Source organism: Phyllobates terribilis, unplaced genomic scaffold (genome assembly GCF_046119375.1).
Source record: "Phyllobates terribilis strain yellow unplaced genomic scaffold, ASM4611937v1 Scaffold_9134__1_contigs__length_21544, whole genome shotgun sequence".
NCBI classification, from domain to species: Eukaryota; Metazoa; Chordata; class Amphibia; order Anura; family Dendrobatidae; genus Phyllobates; species Phyllobates terribilis.
The window spans coordinates 1-7,500 of record NW_027371873.1 but is presented as its reverse complement, the minus strand read 5'-3'; positions in this window follow the sequence as shown (position 1 = coordinate 7,500).

Here is a 7,500-nt window from a genome sequence, read left to right as displayed (position 1 = left end):
CAGTGCGCGCATCCGATTTCAGTTCCAGAGCGATTCGCGCGATGAGTCCTTGATACTTAGTCGTTTTTGGCAAAATTTCTGACTTTTTGAAAATTTCACAATTTTGTGAAAACTTCCACAAAATGAGGTTCTAGTATGTTAGAGGGCATCCCAGGAGGGCTCCAAAAGTGTGGGTAAAATATATATCCCACAGGGGGAAAATTGAAAAAAAGTTGAAAAAAAAAATTTTTGGGGACTTAGAAAATTTTCACACATGTGTCAGACTTCCAGAGAGGGGAGCATGTCAGTGCGCGCATCCGATTTCAGTTCCAGAGCGATTCGCGCGATGAGTCCTTGATACTTAGTCGTTTTTGCAAAATTTCTGACTTTTTTGAAAATTTCACAATTTTGTGAAAACTTCCACAAAATGAGGTTCTAGTATGTTAGAGGGCATCCCAGGAGGGCTCCAAAAGTGTGGGTAAAATATATATCCCACAGGGGGAAAATTGAAAAAAAGTTGAAAAAAAAAATTTTTGGGGACTTAGAAAATTTTTCAACTTTTGTCAGACTTCCAGACAGGGGAGCGTGTCAGTGCGCGCATCCGATTTCAGTTCCAGAGCGATTCGCGCGATGAGTCCTTGATACTTAGTCGTTTTTGGCAAAATTTCTGACTTTTTGAAAATTTCACAATTTTGTGAAAACTTCCACAAAATGAGGTTCTAGTATGTTAGAGGGCATCCCAGGAGGGCTCCAAAAGTGTGGGTAAAATATATATCCCACAGGGGGAAAATTGAAAAAAAGTTGAAAAAAAAAATTTTTGGGGACTTAGAAAATTTTCACACATGTGTCAGACTTCCAGACAGGGGAGCGTGTCAGTGCGCGCATCCGATTTCAGTTCCAGAGCGATTCGCGCGATGAGTCCTTGATACTTAGTCGTTTTTGGCAAAATTTCTGACTTTTTGAAAATTTCACAATTTTGTGAAAACTTCCACAAAATGAGGTTCTAGTATGTTAGAGGGCATCCCAGGAGGGCTCCAAAAGTGTGGGTAAAATATATATCCCACAGGGGGAAAATTGAAAAAAAGTTGAAAAAAAAAATTTTTGGGGACTTAGAAAATTTTCACACATGTGTCAGACTTCCAGAGAGGGGAGCATGTCAGTGCGCGCATCCGATTTCAGTTCCAGAGCGATTCGCGCGATGAGTCCTTGATACTTAGTCGTTTTTGCAAAATTTCTGACTTTTTGGAAAATTTCACAATTTTGTGAAAACTTCCACAAAATGAGGTTCTAGTATGTTAGAGGGCATCCCAGGAGGGCTCCAAAAGTGTGGGTAAAATATATATCCCACAGGGGGAAAATTGAAAAAAAGTTGAAAAAAAAAATTTTTGGGGACTTAGAAAATTTTTCAACTTTTGTCAGACTTCCAGACAGGGGAGCGTGTCAGTGCGCGCATCCGATTTCAGTTCCAGAGCGATTCGCGCGATGAGTCCTTGATACTTAGTCGTTTTTGCAAAATTTCTGACTTTTTGGAAAATTTCACAATTTTGTGAAAACTTCCACAAAATGAGGTTCTAGTATGTTAGAGGGCATCCCAGGAGGGCTCCAAAAGTGTGGGTAAAATATATATCCCACAGGGGGAAAATTGAAAAAAAGTTGAAAAAAAAAATTTTTGGGGACTTAGAAAATTTTCACACATGTGTCAGACTTCCAGACAGGGGAGCGTGTCAGTGCGCGCATCCGATTTCAGTTCCAGAGCGATTCGCGCGATGAGTCCTTGATACTTAGTCGTTTTTGGCAAAATTTCTGACTTTTTGAAAATTTCACAATTTTGTGAAAACTTCCACAAAATGAGGTTCTAGTATGTTAGAGGGCATCCCAGGAGGGCTCCAAAAGTGTGGGTAAAATATATATCCCACAGGGGGAAAATTGAAAAAAAGTTGAAAAAAAAATTTTTTGGGGACTTAGAAAATTTTCACACATGTGTCAGACTTCCAGACAGGGGAGCGTGTCAGTGCGCGCATCCGATTTCAGTTCCAGAGCGATTCGCGCGATGAGTCCTTGATACTTAGTCGTTTTTGGCAAAATTTCTGACTTTTTGAAAATTTCACAATTTTGTGAAAACTTCCACAAAATGAGGTTCTAGTATGTTAGAGGGCATCCCAGGAGGGCTCCAAAAGTGTGGGTAAAATATATATCCCACAGGGGGAAAATTGAAAAAAAGTTGAAAAAAAAAATTTTTGGGGACTTAGAAAATTTTCACACATGTGTCAGACTTCCAGAGAGGGGAGCATGTCAGTGCGCGCATCCGATTTCAGTTCCAGAGCGATTCGCGCGATGAGTCCTTGATACTTAGTCGTTTTTGCAAAATTTCTGACTTTTTTGAAAATTTCACAATTTTGTGAAAACTTCCACAAAATGAGGTTCTAGTATGTTAGAGGGCATCCCAGGAGGGCTCCAAAAGTGTGGGTAAAATATATATCCCACAGGGGGAAAATTGAAAAAAAGTTGAAAAAAAAAATTTTTGGGGACTTAGAAAATTTTTCAACTTTTGTCAGACTTCCAGACAGGGGAGCGTGTCAGTGCGCGCATCCGATTTCAGTTCCAGAGCGATTCGCGCGATGAGTCCTTGATACTTAGTCGTTTTTGGCAAAATTTCTGACTTTTTGAAAATTTCACAATTTTGTGAAAACTTCCACAAAATGAGGTTCTAGTATGTTAGAGGGCATCCCAGGAGGGCTCCAAAAGTGTGGGTAAAATATATATCCCACAGGGGGAAAATTGAAAAAAAGTTGAAAAAAAAAATTTTTGGGGACTTAGAAAATTTTCACACATGTGTCAGACTTCCAGACAGGGGAGCGTGTCAGTGCGCGCATCCGATTTCAGTTCCAGAGCGATTCGCGCGATGAGTCCTTGATACTTAGTCGTTTTTGGCAAAATTTCTGACTTTTTGAAAATTTCACAATTTTGTGAAAACTTCCACAAAATGAGGTTCTAGTATGTTAGAGGGCATCCCAGGAGGGCTCCAAAAGTGTGGGTAAAATATATATCCCACAGGGGGAAAATTGAAAAAAAGTTGAAAAAAAAAATTTTTGGGGACTTAGAAAATTTTCACACATGTGTCAGACTTCCAGAGAGGGGAGCATGTCAGTGCGCGCATCCGATTTCAGTTCCAGAGCGATTCGCGCGATGAGTCCTTGATACTTAGTCGTTTTTGCAAAATTTCTGACTTTTTTGAAAATTTCACAATTTTGTGAAAACTTCCACAAAATGAGGTTCTAGTATGTTAGAGGGCATCCCAGGAGGGCTCCAAAAGTGTGGGTAAAATATATATCCCACAGGGGGAAAATTGAAAAAAAGTTGAAAAAAAAAATTTTTGGGGACTTAGAAAATTTTTCAACTTTTGTCAGACTTCCAGACAGGGGAGCGTGTCAGTGCGCGCATCCGATTTCAGTTCCAGAGCGATTCGCGCGATGAGTCCTTGATACTTAGTCGTTTTTGGCAAAATTTCTGACTTTTTGAAAATTTCACAATTTTGTGAAAACTTCCACAAAATGAGGTTCTAGTATGTTAGAGGGCATCCCAGGAGGGCTCCAAAAGTGTGGGTAAAATATATATCCCACAGGGGGAAAATTGAAAAAAAGTTGAAAAAAAAAATTTTTGGGGACTTAGAAAATTTTTCAACTTTTGTCAGACTTCCAGACAGGGGAGCGTGTCAGTGCGCGCATCCGATTTCAGTTCCAGAGCGATTCGCGCGATGAGTCCTTGATACTTAGTCGTTTTTGCAAAATTTCTGACTTTTTTGAAAATTTCACAATTTTGTGAAAACTTCCACAAAATGAGGTTCTAGTATGTTAGAGGGCATCCCAGGAGGGCTCCAAAAGTGTGGGTAAAATATATATCCCACAGGGGGAAAATTGAAAAAAAGTTGAAAAAAAAAATTTTTGGGGACTTAGAAAATTTTTCAACTTTTGTCAGACTTCCAGACAGGGGAGCGTGTCAGTGCGCGCATCCGATTTCAGTTCCAGAGCGATTCGCGCGATGAGTCCTTGATACTTAGTCGTTTTTGGCAAAATTTCTGACTTTTTGAAAATTTCACAATTTTGTGAAAACTTCCACAAAATGAGGTTCTAGTATGTTAGAGGGCATCCCAGGAGGGCTCCAAAAGTGTGGGTAAAATATATATCCCACAGGGGGAAAATTGAAAAAAAGTTGAAAAAAAAAATTTTTGGGGACTTAGAAAATTTTCACACATGTGTCAGACTTCCAGACAGGGGAGCGTGTCAGTGCGCGCATCCGATTTCAGTTCAGAGCGATTCGCGCGATGAGTCCTTGATACTTAGTCGTTTTTGGCAAAATTTCTGACTTTTTGAAAATTTCACAATTTTGTGAAAACTTCCACAAAATGAGGTTCTAGTATGTTAGAGGGCATCCCAGGAGGGCTCCAAAAGTGTGGGTAAAATATATATCCCACAGGGGAAAATTGAAAAAAAGTTGAAAAAAAAAATTTTTGGGGACTTAGAAAATTTTTCAACTTTTGTCAGACTTCCAGACAGGGGAGCGTGTCAGTGCGCGCATCCGATTTCAGTTCCAGAGCGATTCGCGCGATGAGTCCTTGATACTTAGTCGTTTTTGGCAAAATTTCTGACTTTTTGAAAATTTCACAATTTTGTGAAAACTTCCACAAAATGAGGTTCTAGTATGTTAGAGGGCATCCCAGGAGGGCTCCAAAAGTGTGGGTAAAATATATATCCCACAGGGGGAAAATTGAAAAAAAGTTGAAAAAAAAAATTTTTGGGGACTTAGAAAATTTTCACACATGTGTCAGACTTCCAGACAGGGGAGCGTGTCAGTGCGCGCATCCGATTTCAGTTCCAGAGCGATTCGCGCGATGAGTCCTTGATACTTAGTCGTTTTTGGCAAAATTTCTGACTTTTTGAAAATTTCACAATTTTGTGAAAACTTCCACAAAATGAGGTTCTAGTATGTTAGAGGGCATCCCAGGAGGGCTCCAAAAGTGTGGGTAAAATATATATCCCACAGGGGGAAAATTGAAAAAAAGTTGAAAAAAAAAAATTTTTGGGGACTTAGAAAATTTTCACACATGTGTCAGACTTCCAGAGAGGGGAGCATGTCAGTGCGCGCATCCGATTTCAGTTCCAGAGCGATTCGCGCGATGAGTCCTTGATACTTAGTCGTTTTTGCAAAATTTCTGACTTTTTGGAAAATTTCACAATTTTGTGAAAACTTCCACAAAATGAGGTTCTAGTATGTTAGAGGGCATCCCAGGAGGGCTCCAAAAGTGTGGGTAAATATATATCCCACAGGGGGAAAATTGAAAAAAAGTTGAAAAAAAAAATTTTTGGGGACTTAGAAATTTTTCAACTTTTGTCAGACTTCCAGACAGGGGAGCGTGTCAGTGCGCGCATCCGATTTCAGTTCCAGAGCGATTCGCGCGATGAGTCCTTGATACTTAGTCGTTTTTGCAAAATTTCTGACTTTTTGGAAAATTTCACAATTTTGTGAAAACTTCCACAAAATGAGGTTCTAGTATGTTAGAGGGCATCCCAGGAGGGCTCCAAAAGTGTGGGTAAAATATATATCCCACAGGGGGAAAATTGAAAAAAAGTTGAAAAAAAAAATTTTTGGGGACTTAGAAAATTTTTCAACTTTTGTCAGACTTCCAGACAGGGGAGCGTGTCAGTGCGCGCATCCGATTTCAGTTCCAGAGCGATTCGCGCGATGAGTCCTTGATACTTAGTCGTTTTTGCAAAATTTCTGACTTTTTGGAAAATTTCACAATTTTGTGAAAACTTCCACAAAATGAGGTTCTAGTATGTTAGAGGGCATCCCAGGAGGGCTCCAAAAGTGTGGGTAAAATATATATCCCACAGGGGAAAATTGAAAAAAAGTTGAAAAAAAAAATTTTTGGGGACTTAGAAAATTTTTCAACTTTTGTCAGACTTCCAGACAGGGGAGCGTGTCAGTGCGCGCATCCGATTTCAGTTCCAGAGCGATTCGCGCGATGAGTCCTTGATACTTAGTCGTTTTTGCAAAATTTCTGACTTTTTGGAAAATTTCACAATTTTGTGAAAACTTCCACAAAATGAGGTTCTAGTATGTTAGAGGGCATCCCAGGAGGGCTCCAAAAGTGTGGGTAAAATATATATCCCACAGGGGGAAAATTGAAAAAAAGTTGAAAAAAAAAATTTTTGGGGACTTAGAAAATTTTTCAACTTTTGTCAGACTTCCAGACAGGGGAGCGTGTCAGTGCGCGCATCCGATTTCAGTTCCAGAGCGATTCGCGCGATGAGTCCTTGATACTTAGTCGTTTTTGCAAAATTTCTGACTTTTTGGAAAATTTCACAATTTTGTGAAAACTTCCACAAAATGAGGTTCTAGTATGTTAGAGGGCATCCCAGGAGGGCTCCAAAAGTGTGGGTAAAATATATATCCCACAGGGGGAAAATTGAAAAAAAGTTGAAAAAAAAAATTTTTGGGGACTTAGAAAATTTTTCAACTTTTGTCAGACTTCCAGACAGGGGAGCGTGTCAGTGCGCGCATCCGATTTCAGTTCCAGAGCGATTCGCGCGATGAGTCCTTGATACTTAGTCGTTTTTGCAAAATTTCTGACTTTTTGGAAAATTTCACAATTTTGTGAAAACTTCCACAAAATGAGGTTCTAGTATGTTAGAGGGCATCCCAGGAGGGCTCCAAAAGTGTGGGTAAAATATATATCCCACAGGGGGAAAATTGAAAAAAAGTTGAAAAAAAAATTTTTGGGGACTTAGAAAATTTTTCAACTTTTGTCAGACTTCCAGACAGGGGAGCGTGTCAGTGCGCGCATCCGATTTCAGTTCCAGAGCGATTCGCGCGATGAGTCCTTGATACTTAGTCGTTTTTGCAAAATTTCTGACTTTTTGGAAAATTTCACAATTTTGTGAAAACTTCCACAAAATGAGGTTCTAGTATGTTAGAGGGCATCCCAGGAGGGCTCCAAAAGTGTGGGTAAAATATATATCCCACAGGGGGAAAATTGAAAAAAAGTTGAAAAAAAAAATTTTTGGGGACTTAGAAAATTTTCACACATGTGTCAGACTTCCAGACAGGGGAGCGTGTCAGTGCGCGCATCCGATTTCAGTTCCAGAGCGATTCGCGCGATGAGTCCTTGATACTTAGTCGTTTTTGGCAAAATTTCTGACTTTTTGAAAATTTCACAATTTTGTGAAAACTTCCACAAAATGAGGTTCTAGTATGTTAGAGGGCATCCCAGGAGGGCTCCAAAAGTGTGGGTAAAATATATATCCCACAGGGGGAAAATTGAAAAAAAGTTGAAAAAAAAAATTTTTGGGACTTAGAAAATTTTCACACATGTGTCAGACTTCCAGAGAGGGGAGCATGTCAGTGCGCGCATCCGATTTCAGTTCCAGAGCGATTCGCGCGATGAGTCCTTGATACTTAGTCGTTTTTGCAAAATTTCTGACTTTTTGGAAAATTTCACAATTTTGTGAAAACTTCCACAAA